This window comes from Cupressus sempervirens, chromosome 1, assembly GCF_028749045.1.
Source record: "Cupressus sempervirens isolate cs-2001-9-10 chromosome 1, ASM2874904v1, whole genome shotgun sequence".
NCBI classification, from domain to species: Eukaryota; Viridiplantae; Streptophyta; class Pinopsida; order Cupressales; family Cupressaceae; genus Cupressus; species Cupressus sempervirens.
The window spans coordinates 88,034,069-88,052,474 of record NC_143118.1 but is presented as its reverse complement, the minus strand read 5'-3'; positions in this window follow the sequence as shown (position 1 = coordinate 88,052,474).

Genomic DNA, 18,406 nt, shown 5'->3' with positions numbered 1-18,406 from the left:
TTCACAAATATTTGCTGGTTTGGTAATCTGTGGTAGATCTCTAACCTTTTTATTCTTGCTGATTCTGGCAAAATTATTGAAGTTTAAATGTCCTAGTCTTTTATGTCATAGCCAATTTTCTTCTACTTGACTCATTAGACAAGTATTAACTAATGAAGTTTCTTGGACAGTTGAATCTATTAGGTTATAGAGATTAACATTTGTTCTCAACCCATTGGAAATGACTCTATTCTTTCCATTTTTTATATAACAACCTTTTGCATCAAAAGAAATAGAATATCCACTATCACAGATCTGGCTTATACTTAGCAAGTTATGCTTTAAACCTTCAACAAAGTACACATCATGAATTGGTGTCTTTATTTAGAATTATTGAGCCTTTTCCAGTAATGTGAGCTCCTAAGTTATCACCAAATCAAACAAACCCTCCATCAAAATTTTCTAGGCTTTTAAATTTATTTTTACACCTAGTCATCTGGTGTGAACAGCCACTATCCAATACCCACGTTGCAAGTTTTTGAGCGAATAGAGTTGTTTCAATAATTAAAGACTTTTCTATTGTCCTTACTTGCTTCTAGATTTGTTTTGGTCTAATATTCAATTTACATTGATTTGCGTAGTGACCATAATGAAAGCATTTAAATACCTAACCACTTTTCTTTTTCTTTGATTAATGCTATTTTCACAAAAAGATAGCCTTGTGCCCAAAAATATTGCAATTAAAATAGTAACCATTGAAAAAGAACTTTGTTTTTTGACTAGTAGATTCTTCAAATGAACTCTGCAAGATATTTATTTTTTTATCATTTTCTTCAAGCAAGTGTTTTTTATTTTCTATGATCATATTTGCTTCATTTAACTCTTCTTGAAGTTTTTGATTTTCAGTTTCTTGATTAGAAATCAACTTTTTTAATCTTTTGAGTTCTTGCAAAGATTTTAAAAGTTCTTCTTCTAGATCTACCTCTACATCTAAATCAGATGAGGATTCAAGTTCACTAGGTTCAAGTTTAGAGGTATGGACTATTTCAGCCATGAATAGTTTTCCCCCTTGTTCATCAGCATCACTAGATTCTTCATTTGAATCTTATTTTGAAAGAAGACTTTTCTTCTTGTAATCCTTGAATCTTTTATTCTGATTCCAAGGCTTCTTTTTAGAAAAATTTTCATTTTTCTCATCACAATCATCAAGTTTGACATTTGGGCACTTTGCAGAAAAGTGTCCTAATTGACCGCAACTGAAACATTTAGGTTTGCCTTTATATTTCTTTCTCATTCTTCTAACCAGCAATGCTTCTAAAGCATCAATTAGATCTGAGTCACTCTCATCATGTTTTTTGGCTTTAAAAGATGATTCTTTTGATGAGGAACTAGCTTGATGGCTAATCCTCATTTCATATGCAGTTAATGTGCCTTGAAGTTGATGCAAGGTCATTTTTGAAAAACAATTCTTTTCTTCTAAAGTGGATATTTTTGTTTCAAATTTAGGTAACACTAACCTAATGACCTTTGAGACTACATCATGTTCTTCTATCTCTTCACATAGACCCTTTCTAGCATTCACTACTTCATCAACTCTTAAGAAGTATGCAACAATAGTTTCATCTTCATTCATTTTTAGATTGTCAAACTGTGTTTTAAGAGTTATTAGTTTAGACTCTTTTACTTTCTCATCTCCTTGATATATTCTTTCAAGTTTGACCAATATATCATTAGCTGACTTGCAATAAACAACTTTAGCAAAAACATCTCTGGAGAGACCACAAAGAAGGGCATATCTTGCCTTTTTATCCAACTCAAATTTTAGTTTTTCATCTACATCAGCAGGGATTGTTGTTGGCACAGTATATTTTGATATAACAACATTCCACATCCTTACATCTAAGGAATGTATGAAGGCTTCCATCATAAGTTTCCAGAAAACATAATTGTTTCCATCAAATAGCAGAGCCTTATTAAGAGAAGCTCCTTCAGATTGTGCCATGACTTCCAATATATATCCCTAGAACTATTCCAAAAGGAATCCTATGCTCTGATACCACTTGTTGGAAGTATCAGGGTTCTGAGAGGGGGGGGGGGGGATGAATCATAACACTATTAAATTATCCCAAAATCTGATTTTGGTCATTTTTAATTCACAATTTATAGCAGTGGAGAAATTAAACTCTACTAAAATGTAAACATACTGAATAATATCAACTCACAGAAAGAAGAGACACCAATTTTGTGCCGAGTGGAAAACCCTCAAAAATCCTCATGATTTTGTCATAGGGAGAAAAACCACTCCATGAACCTATATTCTTTATTGAGTTCCAACTCTTTTACAATCAGCAGCTTCTACTGCTTAGGGTATTTAACCCTTTTATCAGTGCTGTAATTACAACCTTATACACACATATAAATGTGTATGTATGACATTTATACATGCATACAAGTTTATAATAAGACTTTTAGTCTTTACAAACTATTCTGAAATATAAGTCTTCTTTCTTCTTTTTTCAACTCATGCACTTTTTAATTACAAATGATCTCTATATTTATAGAGATAAAATTTGAAATGAACAGTTACAAGTAAACCAAACTAAACTAGTTAGGGTTGTTAAGAAATCCTCTTTATTGTTTGAGCAACCAACTAAAATCGGTTACCACTTGAATGTGATCTTTCCTTATTAAACTATCATCCATAGCTTTCTTTTTAATCAAGACTATACATATAGAATTTCAGGTTTAATACCCTCAAGAAGATCTTCGAAAAACAAAACAATTTAGCCTTCAAAAAGAAAGCCATTTTACCTCTGTTTATTACTTTCATTCAGTGTTTCAAGTTTTGAAACATTCAATGCTACTGAATCCATCTTTATTTCAAACCGGTTATCAAAACAAGAAATCTATGTCTGTGCTTTCTAAAAAACTCTATTTTATTTGCTTTTATTTCAGATGAGCAACCTAATAGCAGCGAACAAAATAAGCTAAATCTTTTGCTCAAGAAAATGTGAACAAACTGAATCTTTTTGCCTTTCTTTTTAAGAGAATTTGAAGAAGAAAAAAAATTCTTGACAATGCTCTTCTTTTGTTATGAAGACAAAAAAAAAAAAATTCCTTTAAAATGTGAGTGATTTATTCCTTCAAACCCCTTTCAAAGATTTATTCTTTTTAAACCCGAAGACAACAATATTCTCTAATTGCATTTCCTTTTCAAACAAACATTTAGGCCTTTCATTGTTTTTCAAACTTGTTCATGACTGAGAAAAGAAGAATTCTTCTTTATAAAATAAGATCACTTGATTTGAAAAACTTTAACTTATTAAAAAAATACTTGTAATTGTAAGAGGGAATTTTAATTCCTTATCATTTTCTTTTCAAGAATTTGAGTATACTGTTCTAGTGTAGAAACGATATACCTAAAAACAGTCATTGTCTTTTCACCTGAAAACCTTTATGTAATTGCTCCAGAAAAACTTGTTCAATTGAAGACAGAGATATCATCATTTACCTTGAATGCACATGAAAAACAACAAATGAGTATATATGAAACCATCAAAGAAAAGTCACGAAATGAAGATCTATGCAAAGAACTGTCACATGAAGACCTGTGCCTGCAACCTATTCCATACAACTGATTAAAAACATTACCTTTGTATGTCAAAGATCTAAAAAAAGATTATGATCTATTCATATTTTGCAATCAAAGAATGCTTCAGATCCATGTATTTTACAAAAACAAACTTCATCAAACATTCTGTCATAGTTTCTTTCATTCTAAATGACCACCCACAAAGAAAACTAAATTTCACTATTGTTTGAAACTCGCCACAGGATTTTTACACTTGGCGTGAACTGGCAGAAAGATATTAAATACCATGTCTTTTTAGTCAGTATTTATGGTCACCACTATCAAAACATCACTTCCAATTTTTTCTTAAATTTGAATTGGCTTCAATATGTCATGTTTACAAACTTTATTAAATGTTGCCTCATGACTTATATACATGTGTATTCGCAACCTTTTTAATGCACGCATTTTGCCATCGTGCTCAACACTATTTTCTATCTACTTATTTTTTTGGTTCAATTAATAACATTTAAAAACACTTTATATATATATAAAAATAGATATCAAACATCTATATGAATTATGAGAAGATTTGTTGCTTGCTAAAATTTATGGAAAAGGACATAGTGAATTTGACATCTATATAAAAAAAGGAAAAAAATGTAGTAAAAAATGTAACAACAAAATTCCTCAATATTTTATCTAAAGTAATTTAACTAATCCATTCATGTAAAAGTAAAATTATAATACTATATATATGGCATAAGAACAATGTTTCATATACAAATATAGGGTTAGATTAATAAAGATTAATAAGGTTTTGATGCAAGAGAATCTGTGGGTTCAAAGAAATTTTGCATCAAGAAACATATTTCCTTTATGTTTGGTCATGTTTTGTTAGTTTCGATAGTTGTTGGGGTGTTTCTTTGAATTTGTTTTTTTTTTCACAACTTGATTTGATTATTTATTGAGGATGTCATCTTTCTCAAACATATTTTTCCTTCATGTTGAATGACTAATTTGGTATTTTTTTATCTTCGAAAGCAATTTCACAAATTGTGAGGCTTTGTGTCTTATTCTTCAATGTTCATAAGCCTGGGTTTTATGAACCTATAGGTTCACACTTCATTTCAAATCATGTCAGTGAAATTATTCATGATTTTGGTCTTGACCTTCATTTCTAGTATTACTTTTTCCTTTAATTGGGAAACGTAATATTTCTTCAAGGATGTGTTTCTTTTGTAGACTCTATACATTGAGGCATTTGATCATTATTACCAAGTCTAGTAAAAAAGGAAAATGTTGGGGAGGTTCAAAAGACTACTTGAAGCCTAAAATTTTCATTTTTAATCATCTATGTATGTTTGGAATGTAATTGTGCATGTTTTTGGTGAGTCATATATAATTTTAAGAATTTGTATTAATGAGAGTATCTGATATTAAATCCTCTTAATTTATTTTTATTTGTGTTCTTCTTTTCCTTTTCATGTGACTCATGCTTCAATGTTTTAACATTCTTCATTGAGGATCATCATATTGTTACTACATAAGACAATGTTAGATTATTATTTTTTCCTTGTGTTTATAGACCTTAGGTCCTACACTTATAAAGTCCTAGATTTTTTTTTGGTGGGAAAGAAAATAGAGAATCTAAGCCACAGTTGTCAACAACTTGTACAAGACAGATTGAGAAGGGTCATCTACTAGTTGTGGACATTCCATTACTTGTTGAGGCATCCCATGAGTGGAAAAATCATCATATTGAGGCATGATGTAATTCTTCTCAATATATCAAGAAGTGAATGAGAATTGAAGCCATGTAGTCAAATTATTTAGATGAGGACATAGCAATAGAGCGAGGAGATGAATGCCACCAAGAAGGAGAAAAGCTAGAAAGATAGTTTGAAAATGAGGTATGGAATATGATCCTAGATGTGATAAAATTGGTTAGTAAAGCAATCCTCAAGAAGAGGATGAATTCATGAAGAGGCTACATAAGGATGAGAGACCAAACAGGTTGAAGCATTAAAAAATTCAAGAGAAGTGAGTTTTTTGAGAGTAGTGACACAAGTAAAAGTCATATATAATAGGTCTCTAGCCTTTTCTGGTTATTGCATAAAGAGGATTTTATGATGCAATGAGGGTCTAAGGTAACCCTACTAGAGGTAATATGGATCCCTAAAAATAACCACATAGTGGAAACATGACAATAATATAAGATCTAATACCAATTCTCAAGATTTTATTGTTCAAGATCCCTCAAGATCCAATCCTGACACTAGCTAGTCCAAATACACACTCTGGTAAAAAGCTCCAAAGAAGATCTTGACTTGTGGTCGTAAGCCCACCAAGCAATCTCCTTATTTCCCAAGCCTTAGCTACTAGCCCTTCTTGAAATTTTTTTCCTCCCCTTGATCCTCTTCTCCAAGCTGATTGGTCCTCACTAACTTCTCCACATGAATGCTTAAAGACTCCATGAGACCCCTTTCTTATAATACCCAACTAAGCCATGGGTTGTCCTAGCCATTATAAATTAAAATAAACCCTTACATTAAATTCTCATGCAAGCCACAAGGTGGCTGCAATACTCATTATGTACCTACAACCCAAATTAAATGCAAAAAGTCAGCTCATAGGAAACTCAGGAAACACAAACACCAAGACACGACAGACTATCAGAAACCACCACCGAGCATCAATAACTCTCCCAAGCATAACCAAGCCTTTCGTCAATCATGACAATTCACAAAACACTATTTCTAAGTTCCCAATGAAAACTGAGTAGTAGTATATGTTCGTCCTTTAATGACTGAATCACTTCAATGACCAAGCTACATGGTCAATCTATATATTTCTTTTTCCCTTGTGTTTATAGACCTTAGGTCTTGCACTTGTAAAGTCTTAGATTTTTTCTTGTGGGCAGGAAAATTGAGAAACTAAGCCACAATTATCAACAACTTATACAAGATTGATTGAGAAGGGTCATCTACTAGTTGTGGAACTTGAATTGCTTGCTGAGGCATCCCATGAGTGAAAAAAACATCATATTGAGGCATTATGCAATTCTTCTCAATATATCAATAAGTGAACAATAATTGAAGCGATGTAGTCAAATTATTCAGAAGAGGACATAGCAATAGAGTGAGGAGATGAATGCCATCAAGAAGGAGTAAAGTTAGAAAGATAGTTTGAAAATGAGGTATGGAATATGATCTTGAATGTGATAGAACTGGTTAGTAAAGGAATCCTCGAGAAGAGAATGAATTCATGAAGAGGCTACATAAGGACAAGAGACCAAATAGGTTGAAACACTAACAAATTCAAGAGAAGTGAGACTGTTGAGAGTAGTGACACAAGTAAAAGTCATATATAATATGTCTCTAACCTTTTTGGTCATTGCATCAAGAGGATTTTACGATGCAATGAGGATCTAAGGGTAACCATATTGGAGGTAATATAGATCCCTAAAAATAACCACATAGTGGAAACATGACAACAATGCAAGATCTGATACCAATTCTCAAGACTTTATTTTACAAGATCCCTCAAGATCCAATTCCAACACTAGCTAGTCTAGATAAACACTCTAGTAAAAAGCTCCAAGGAAGATCTCAACTTGTGCTCACAAGCCCACCAAGCAATCTCGTTGTTTCCCAAGCCTTAGGCACTAGTCCTTCTTGAAATTTTCTCCTCCACTTCATCCTCTTCTCCAAGCTGGATGGTCCTCACTCACTCCTCCAAATGAATGCTTAAGGACTCCATGAGACCCCTTTCATACTGAACTAAGCCATAGGTTGGCCTAGCCATTATAAATAAAAATAAACCCTTACATTAAATGCTCATGCAAGACACAAGTCAGCTGCAACACTCATGAAGTACCTACAACCCAAATTAAATGCCAAAAGTTAACTCATAGGCAACTTGGGAAACACAAACACCAAGACATGATAGACTGTCAGAAACCACCACTAAGCATCATTGACTCTCCTAAGCATAACCAAGCCTTTCATCAATCGAACCAACTTGGGAAACACTATTTTTGAGTTCCCAATGAAAACTAAGCTACAATACATGCCATTTTTTTCCTTTAATGATCGGACTACTCAATTAACACTACAACCACCATCACCAAGCTCCTAGTGCATGTTGAGTGCCTTTGATAACTGAGTATCTCCTTCTTCTTTTACCAAGTCATAGATCTTTTTTTGATTGAGTTCCACAACTCCAAATAAAAACCACACCATCCTATAGGATTCCCTTCAATCCTAGGATACTCTTGCATCAGACACCATATGTTCAAAAGGATGTTTTTAATAACTACAAGAATATCTTGTGGGATTCAACACATAAATCCTAAATTGGTTCTTCACATACATATTCTCTAAGTCCTCAACTTGTAAACTCTTTATCTTGATCTAATTTTTCTTCCTCACATCTATCCTTGGTGTTTCACAAGTCTATTCCACTTTGATCTCTTACCCTCTCAGAATCCTTCAACTAAATTTTGATTGCCAATACTCAGGTTCCTCCTATTGAGCTCTTCATTCTGCAAATGAATTAGGGAATGCTTCTTGCCACCTTTCAAAATTGTAAATATATTCTTGAAACAATCATGGACATCCCTACAATCATACTGCCAAGGTCTACCAAGAAAAAGATGACAACACTTCATCCTTATACTGCCTAATCTAGAAATCAACAAGACACTACTCTCTCATTTCCAAAGCATGCTCACCTTGCAACCAACCAATCCTATAAGGATAAGGATGTCCTGATCTCCTCAAACCAAGCTTCTAAACCATCTCCAATGTAACAAGGTTGCCAATACTACCACCATCCAGAATCACCTTATAGACTTTTTCACCAGACTTACAACAAGTGTTGAACAAACTAGTCCTACATGTTGGAGTGGTTTTGGCTTAAAGATGTGGAATCAGTCACCAAAGGAGTGATGATTGGTCATGGTTGGGCATAGTTTGGCCTAGGAGCTTGGTATACTCTATGGATCTTGGTAGACACTAGGAGCTCAACATAATCTATGGAGCTCATCAGACACTAGGAGCTCGACATACTCTTTTGAGCTTGGCATGCTCTGTGAGCTCGACATCACTTGGAATTTGATGATGCTCAACTTGGTCTTGGTTTCTATTGGTTTCTAGTTGTCTTTGAGTTGACTTTTGGCATTTAATTTTTGTATGGGTATTTAATTTATGTTATAGCTTACTTGTAGCTCAAAGTATATTTAATTTGAGGTATTTAATTTAATTTGTATTAAACTAGACTAGCTTTTGTCTTGGTTTGGTATAAGTAGGGGGTTTTGTGGAGTCTTTAGGTATCATTATTATCATCTAGCTTAGAGAAGAGGATAAAGGGTAGATGTAAATTTTGACGGGCTAGTAGCTGAAGCTTGAGAACTAGAGGATTTCTTGGCAAACCTAAGGGTACAAGTGTCGATTCTTCTTCGTGTTCTTATCTAGTTGTGGATCTAGACTAGTTGAGATTGGATTGTATGTTGGATCTTTTGGGATCTTATAGAGTTGATATTATAATTTATATTGTATTTGGCTCTAACCCTACAAGACTAACAACTGGGCATATTGCATGTAATAAGTTATTTTATAAATAAAGAGTTGTGCTTTAATATCAGATCTTGTATTATTTTTGTTTGTTGTTGTGTTTCTAATGTGTGATTATTTGTTGGGGGAAAGGACATCTCCTTTGGGGATTCTCCTACCTTTTACTACATCAAGTGGTATCAGAGTGAAGGTTGTTTCTGAGTTTGTGAATCGATTGTTTAAGTTGAGACAATTTGAACATGATCTTGGGTTGTCGAAGGTTTATCTTATGGAGTTGATTGATATTCTAGATTGGATCTATTGCTTTGGGTTTGAAAAATTTTTGGAAGATGCCTCCAAGAAGATTGGACCCTAGGGAAATTGATGATCTTAGTGATGTTGTGGAGGAAAGGATCTCAGAGAAGATTAGAGCATAATTGATATATGAGATTGTATTGATGAAAAGTGATATGATTGCTAAAATTGTGAGTGCTTTAAGTGGTATACCTAGGCATGTGTGTACTCATGATGGCTATGAGGAAGTATCCAAATACTATGAAGTTAGTAGATCTAGGGGTGAGGATGGAATTGATCATGTGGAGAAACATATTGGAACTAGGGATGGTCAGTTTGCTAGACCTAGATCCCAATTGAACTTGAAGCATAAGATGAAGGTTTCTAATTTCTTAGGTATTTTGACTCCTAAAGACCTCATTGATTGGACTGATGAATTGGAAAACTACTTTGAACTTGAGGATATTAAGCATCCATTTAGAGTGAGGTTGGCACAAACTAAGTTAAAGGGACATACTACTCTTTGGTGGAAAGAGCTACAAAGAGACAAAAAAGAAAAAGGTGAAATGAAGATCAATAGATGGAGATTAAGAGTGGTTAAGTTGAAGGGTAAGTTCATTTCTACTGATTATGAACTTGATTTGTTTAATAGGTTGCAAAATCTGGAGCAGAAAGATATGTCTTTGAAAGATTATATCAAGGAGTGAACTACACATTCACTATTTGGTATGGGCACATAGGATTATCAAAGAAGAAGGTAGCTCAGTATATAAATGGTTTGAGATTCAATATTTAGGATGAGGTTGGGTTGTTGACTATTTCTTTAGTTCAGGATGCTTATCAGTATGCTCTGAAGGTACAAGATAAGTTGAAGAGGAAAAGTCAAGGTAATGCTAGAGGGAAGGGGAAGAAGGATAACTCAGCAATGGTTAAACTAAGTACTAAAGATGACCCAAAACTTGCTGATCAGAAGAGAAGGATAGATGGAAGTGGATTTAAGTGGTAATTATTTTAGTTGTGGTGAAGAAAGGCATAGATCTTTTGAATGTCCCCATGTTAGGAAACTTGTTGTTGTGAAAGAGGTTGTAGCCCAAGATAGTCAAACTAAGAAAGGAGAGAGTTTACTAGCTCGAAAAGTATTGGTTGGTCAGAGGACATTGAATTATTGTTAGAGGTCAAATTTTCTCAAGACTCATTGTAAATTTGGTGTTAAAGTCTGCAATGTGATTGTGGATGGTGGTAGTACTGATAACCTTGTTCCTAAGGAGATGGTTCATAAACTTCTTTTGAAGAGTGTGAGACATCCTTATCCTTATAGGATTGGCTAGTTGCAAGGTGAGAATGCTTTAGAAGTGAGCCAGAAATGCCTTGTTGATTTTCAAATTAGGCAGTATAAGGATCAAGTGCTATGTGATATAATGGACATGAACAATTTTCATGTGTTTCTTGGTAGACCTTGGTAGTACAATTGTAGGGTTGTGCATGATTCTATGAAGAATGTGTTTACTATTGAGAAAGGTGGGAGGAATTATTCCCTAATTCCTTTCCAGAATGAAGGGCTTGGTAGTAGGGTTCACTATAGTGGCAAATAATCACAAAATGATGATTTTTGCCTAGCAACCAATGTCAATTTAGCAAATTTCTTACACATATGTGGGTTGGCACTATAGACACCTAAAAAACTATTTTAGAAAATAAAGTATTTTTATTTTTTGAAAAAGTCCCTAATGACATCATCACTTATTAATTAATTTTTTTTATGCTATTAAATCCCTTTATCTTAATTAAAAATATTTAATTAAGGAATCCCTCCCAAAAAATGTTTAAATCTTATTTAAACATTATTTCCTTATTTATTAATTATTTAATTAATAAATTGACCAAAAATCTCAAAATAAATAATTTATTTATTTTTTGCCCAAAACTTGGCCAATTTCCTTAAGACCACTAACCTCTTCCAAAATCTTCTAATTCTTCTTTAATTTCAATTAAAGGCTAATCCCATCATTTTCTACCCCTAATCCCAACTCAAAATATTTAATTAAGATTAAATATTAATCCTCATGTTTATTAAAAATATTTTAATAAATATCTCCTCAACCCAAACCCTTGAAATAAATAAAATTTTATTTATTTCCTAAAAACCTTATTTATCCTCATCTTAGGAAGTTCTAGACTCTTCTAGAAAGTCTTCATCCTCATCCAAAGCCTAGACTCTTCTAGAAGATGTCAATCCTTATCTTTGACCCTAATCCTAATCCCCTCCTAACCTTGTCACATTCCCTAAACATGGGTTAAGACTTGCTAACCCAAGCCAAAGCCAACAAATATCTCCTCTTTCACCCACTCTCATTAAATGCCATCCACTTGCCCATCTCTAAAAAGCCTAATCTAATCTTAACCCAAGCCTAATCCAAGCCTTAATCATTTGCACATTCCTAAGTCAAGCTTAAGACTTTCTTAATCCAACCCAAGTCAAAATATCTCAACTCTCTCACAAATATCCCAACCATAAAACTTTATGAAACCCACAAAGCCATAAATGACTCTTACAAGCCCATTCATTTCTCTTACAAGCCATTATGAGAGTCTTTATGAGCTTTGAGCCTCCTTTGTTGACCCCTCAACCCCTCTTGCTCTAACCAATGACCCTGTGGCATGTGTCACTTTCTAATTGGTTGTAGGGAAGCACAATCTATGTGCTCTTTTCTCATTCAATGTAAACCTTCCATAAGCTTTCTCCCATCCTTGCATCCTAGCCCTTGATCCCTCAAGCTTTTTGCCTATGTAAGGAATCCTCTCTCAAGCCATTTTAACACAATCACCCATAGTAACAAAGTAATTCCATTTTGATCATGAAGTAAAGCCATAATGCCATTTTTGAGAAGCCATTTTAAAATCAAATCCATTCACGAAAATCTATCAAAAATCCTCCATTGAAGCCCATTTGAGCACTTGAGCATACATACATAATCAAGTCATCTTAGCTATTAGACACACCTCTACATCAAGTGATCATCCTCATTGAGAGAGCCTATCCATGGCTCATATTCTCATTTGAGGACTTCACTTTGTCTCTCATGAAGTTATGTCAAATTATGCAAATGTTTTTTTATTGTTTTAATTTGGTGTTTCTAACATACTAAAGTAGCATATACATTTTGGCATGCCCAGTGGGACCCTGCATGGGTCATCTTCATTAGCTTTTTTAGTCAAGTTTTGTATGTCATTTGCTAATTTTGGCTAATTTTTCTTATTTTTGTGATTGGTAGGATTGTATAAATTGGTTTTGCAGGTCCACATGAGCATGAAGAAGACAAATGAACTCATAGTCTATCTCATAGTGTTTGCAGATTTTTCAAGCTTATAGGTGGATGGAGCACTTGGAATTCTTCTTCCTCTTCTTATCTATATTCTTCTTCTATTCCATCTACTTCTTCTTCTTCTTCTTGAGGGATCTTGGCTTTTTTTTTTAAGGAAGCAAAATCATACACACTTTCTTTTAAGTGATTAAAATGAACCCCCAAATCATACTTAAATCCATTAAAAAAATTACAAATTTGCAAAAAAAAAAAAAAAAAAACAAATCTTTTAACAAGTGAAACTAAATTAATCCACTCATTTGTATCCTTGCAACATCAAGGTTTTAGATGCATTCATGCAAAGTTAGGAACACTTCATTTTTGGAAATTTAAAAAGAACTTCAAGTTTCCATTTCAAAAGGTTCAAAATCAACACTAAGTGCACACAAAAATCTAAATCAAACTCAAAGCATCAATCAAGGATAAAATGAACCTCATTTGCAAATATTTTAAAGTTCTTTTAAAAATCTCATAAAAACTAAGAGTCCTAAATGGTTGCCAAAATTGTCCTAAAAGCTTTGTTATTTGTTCCAAACAAATGTCTTGTTGCAAAATCTTGAATGTTTATTAGGTTTTTCATACATCAAAACAATCTAGGAATATCATTTTTTTAGGCTTAACACATGCAAAATAGAACACAAAATCTTGAATGAAAACCAAAGTCCAAAGAGTCATTTTCACTTTTGAGTCCAAAACAATCTTAAATGATCTAAGGTTAAAACAAAGCACTTCAAAGTTCTTAAAAAAACTCGCAAAATCTCAATCTTGAATGCTCAAAGCAAAAAAACTTGAATTTTTAGTCACTTGTCTTTGAATGCATGTTGCTAAAATCACTCTTGAGTGCCATGGATTAAAATCAAGTTTTTTTTTTTTTTTAATGAATGCATGATTAAAACAAAAAATCCAATCTTGAATTCCATAGATCAAATAATCATCTTTTGAGGCATAAAAAAAATCCACATTTTAGAAACTTTTTAAGTTATAAAAACAAATAAAGACACTTTGAGTGAATTTTTTGTTGGACTCACCCTCTTTAATCACCCATCATTCTAACCATTGGTTGTAATATAAGCACCATATATGGGGATGAGTCTACCTAAGAAGGTGTTAAATGCTCCACAAAAATCAAATTCCACTCACTTGAGTTTTTATTGGTTTTTCTAAGATAAAAAATTTCTTGAATGCACATTAGTCTCGCTAACACTTCATTTGGGCATAAAAATTGAACAAATCTTGATGTGGAGGGCCTCCGGCTGTGCACTTGAAATTGAGTTTTACACACATCTTTGTTTTGGGCTTAAAACAAATTGACACTCAATCTTGAATGCCTTAAAGAAAATCAATCGATACTTGACATGGAGGGCCTCTGAGCGCACGAGTTTAATTTTTGTTGACCCTAAATCTTCTTGGTGTATTCATTCTTTGATCACCTCTCTTTTGTTGGAGCATTTCAAATTGGAATTGAACATTTGCATCTTAAATCACATGTGTTTTCAAAAGGTCTAGATCAGAAAACTTAAAGTGTCAGTTGCAAAAGAACTCTGTCTTTTATCACAAGATCATCCAAGTCTTCTCTCCCCTTGTCGTCTTTCGAGGCCATCTTGGGTGCATAAGATTAGGATCCAAAATCTTGTCTTAGCTTTTAGGAGGCCTGCTTGGGAATTTCATCACCCCTTGGGATGACCTCAACTCCAGTGTTTCGACGAAGTATAAAGATCAGGAGGTGAATCCAAAGACACCTCTTTTGGGATCAAAATTCTATCACTTGAGCTAAGCCTCAAGGAACTTTATACCCTTGAGAAGTGAAAGAGGAGAAGTGGGTTACCACTCCTCTTAGCTGTGTGACATCTTTTTGGTTTCATCTACAGATTTGGGCCTCATGTACCTCATGTATATCGAGGACTCCATACCTAAACCAAATTTCATCCTTGTAGAAAGCTTCCTAGGATGTTGGTGTGTTCGACGTGCTTGCTCCAAACTTTTGTCAGCTTGTTTGTTCATATATTTTGAATGAATGTTTGCCAACTTTGGTCAAAATCCTAGAAAAGAAGAAATCTCCCAGCTCAAGGCATACTTAGTGTAGTCACTGCCTCATCAGAAAATCATCCAAGCTCCCCCGTCGCAACTGAATCTATCTAGTTCTTTGCTTTAGAACAATCCCAAATCCAAAGTCCATCCAAATCATCCCCCCAGCCAGCTAGCAACCCAATCCAAAATCACCCAAGCCTTTAAGGAATTGTTGTTACTTTGCCTAGGGTAATCTAGACTTGTCACTTGTCATCCCTCATCACCTTAAGGTAAAGGTTGGGATCCACAAGTGGTCAATCTCGTGTCATGCCCATAGGATCATTTGTCTATCCTCAAGTTGACACCAAAAGCCACCAATCCTGCACATAGGAAAGCAAAACTCTCACTTTTTTACAACATACCCTTGAAGTCTTCCATCCAAAGGAAAGCCAAAAATCTCCAGCCAATCCTCCTTAGGTCTGTCATGCAGCTTTGACTCTTGCTAGGAAATCTTTCATCAACCAATCCAAAATCTATGCTTAATCCAAATCCAACCATGAGCTTTCGTGTTCATCCATATGCAAGACACCATCCCCATCCAACTCATCATCAAAATATGAAATCCAAACCCTATCATGATGATTTTGGTCGCATTGTCTTTTCTCCCAGTACATCCTATTCTAATGATGATGAAAATCTTGTTGACTATGACGGGTATCTTGAGAGCCTTAGATGCCTTGCGCCAACCATCCCCCAAAATCCAAGCATTCCTCCAAACTATCTAGTCATGCCATCTCATATCCCAGCTTCTCCTCCATCACCCAATAAACCAAGCTTCCAATCTTCCACCCCCATCACACCAGCTATTCCTATCAATCCACCACCTCCACCTTTGACACATGAGTCTCTGAGGAATCTCCTAGAGGAAATACAAGAAAAGCTGCCTCCAATAGTCGATAAGCCATGTCATCTAATCCAACTATGTGAAGTAGTCAGTGATGAAGCTTCCCCATCTATAATATCACCTCCACCTCCCATAGCTATCATCCCCATACCATCCATCAAATTGCTTAAAATCCTTCCACTTCTCACAAGCATCAAAATCCCACCACCTGTCAAATCTCTCCAAATCCTATCCACATCACCTCCAAGAATTTCCCAAATCTCTCGTAATGACCCTTATGCATCCATCTTCTACTCACCCATCTCCACTACCGAATCTCCCATCTATCCATTTGCTGCCTTTGAAGAATCCATCCCTTCACCTCCTATTGCACCATCCACTCCAATCCAATCCTACCAAGATCCTGCCCAAAAGCATGTTGACATCCCCCAAAGCATAAACAAAGATATCATCATACCATGTCTTCCATCCATAGTGCAGTCACCATCCCCTCCATCTCCAAAACCTCAAGCCATACCTCCTCTACTATAGGATATCTTTTCATCCCATCAGCTAAATCAAGATCCTATCCTACCATCTCCTCCACTCCATGCTTCCATCTTACCACCTACCCAAGCTATTCCACCATCTATAATCTACCCTCTTGGTTCACTTACATTCATCCATGGTGGCCCCCTCTCAACAAAAGAAATAAGAAAAGTACCTCCCCATTGAAATACATCTAATAAAGCACTTCTACCATTTTCTACGAGCAAAAAGTTTCCTCAGCTCATTCAAATGCTCAATCGATGGCATTATCAAAGTCAAGGTTTAAGACCACAAGAGCAAGGAATCAGAAAGCCTATTATTGCACAAATGAATCTAGGATTTCATGGTCTTGGATATGTATCCAAAGGCTCACCATCTAAAAGTGTTGGTACACACCATCCCCAAACCAAGCCTATCTCTAGGCCCACATGCCATCCTCTTGTCACTCCTTCAAGAAATCTTATGTCATCCCCCCTCCACCATCTTTGCAACCCAAAACAACCTACCATATCCCACCTTCATCTGCTAAATCCATTTTGGGTTCCCATGTCCCAAAATCTACCATCCTCCATCCTCCTATTAGCCATCATAAAAATCCTATTCCCTCCATTCCTATGCAAGATCAACAAAGGCACATATCAGGGCACATCATCCATCATCATACCCCTACATGCTCTTCCATATCCTCTCCATCTCACAAAGCTTCTTGTAACCATCTTCCCAAAGCTTACCACAACAATGTGAATGCCAACTTCAAAATGCATAAAGCTAAAAATCCACATCCTAGGCAATCATATGTCTATTCTGAAAGACATACTTGAAAAAAGGAATAATCCAATTAAAGAATCCAAAACAATGCAAAAGCCTATGAAAAGAAAATCAAAAACCATGTGGATCCCAAAGACAAAAGTTGAAACCCAATGCATAATGGCATCCACCATTGCTAATCCCCCATCCAGTGATTCATTTCCCCCATCTCCTAACTCCATCTTGGGTGCCTATATCCCCAAGTGCACTTCCACAAATCCTCCATCAAGTCCGCATCTACCATTTATCCCCCATATGCTCTTTTCACACCCGTCCCAACATGTGCCAATGTTGATCTTGCAAGCATCCCCATCTCATGCTCCTTTCCAGACTTTTCATCCCTCCATCTCCTACCATCAATCCCATCTAATCTGATCTATTGCATAAATCACACATCTGGTGTACCAACAGCTAGCAACAAAATTGAACATTCCAACAGCTAGTGAAAAATCTCAAAAAAGCCAAAAATAGATGAAGAAAGCCAAAATCATTCCAACTAAGTCCAAAGTCAAAATTGTTAAAAAAAATAAAGAAAAATAAAGCATCCACTGGTGAAAACTTGGCAATTCAAGCACCTTGGACAAGTATCATGATGAAAACTTGACAAACAAGCATCATGTGTAGTCCAGCCATCCCTAGCTTAGCCTATCATCCTCATGCTTTTGGTCACCTCTTGCCATCCAACTCCATCTTCCAATTTATCCACCTATCTTTCATCCTATAGCTTTTATTTATCACTATCCACTTATCTTTTGCAACCTCACCCCATCATCCTTGCTATCATCCATCTCCTTAGTTCCTTCAGCTTTTCCGTCCTAGCTTCAATCCTATCACATCCATCATAAGAACTCCTTTCGCATGTCATCTTCTGACTGGGGGCACTATATTCCTTGGAGATCTTGTCTTGTCCATCCTCCCTTGTCATTGGTATCTCACTCTAGGCTATTCTCATTCAAATCCAATGTCATCCTCTCATTAGCCATTCACTCTAGCGCCATCTATTAGCTCAGCTACCACCAACCTTAGCATTGTCCCCATCCTTGGTCGCACATCTATCATCATCATTGGATGCATCTTGCCAAATCCATATCTTCCTATACAGCTTGTAAATAATCTTGTATCCAACACTTGTATCATACCTTGTATCATAGCTTGTATATCCAATTTTGTCCAAAATAATTTGTACATTTGTACCATATCATGGTCTGTCAGCTTGTACATCCTCTTTAGCTTAGTACCATTGTACTTATCTAGCGTTCATGTCAGTTCATCCTTGATCAACATCTTGCACACATCGCACATCTTGGTTAGCTATTCTAATGCATCCTTTAGCTAGATCTCTTATCACCAAAGTGTTATCCTTCTTAGTTCAGCTTGCCAGACGTGTCACTCATCCAAA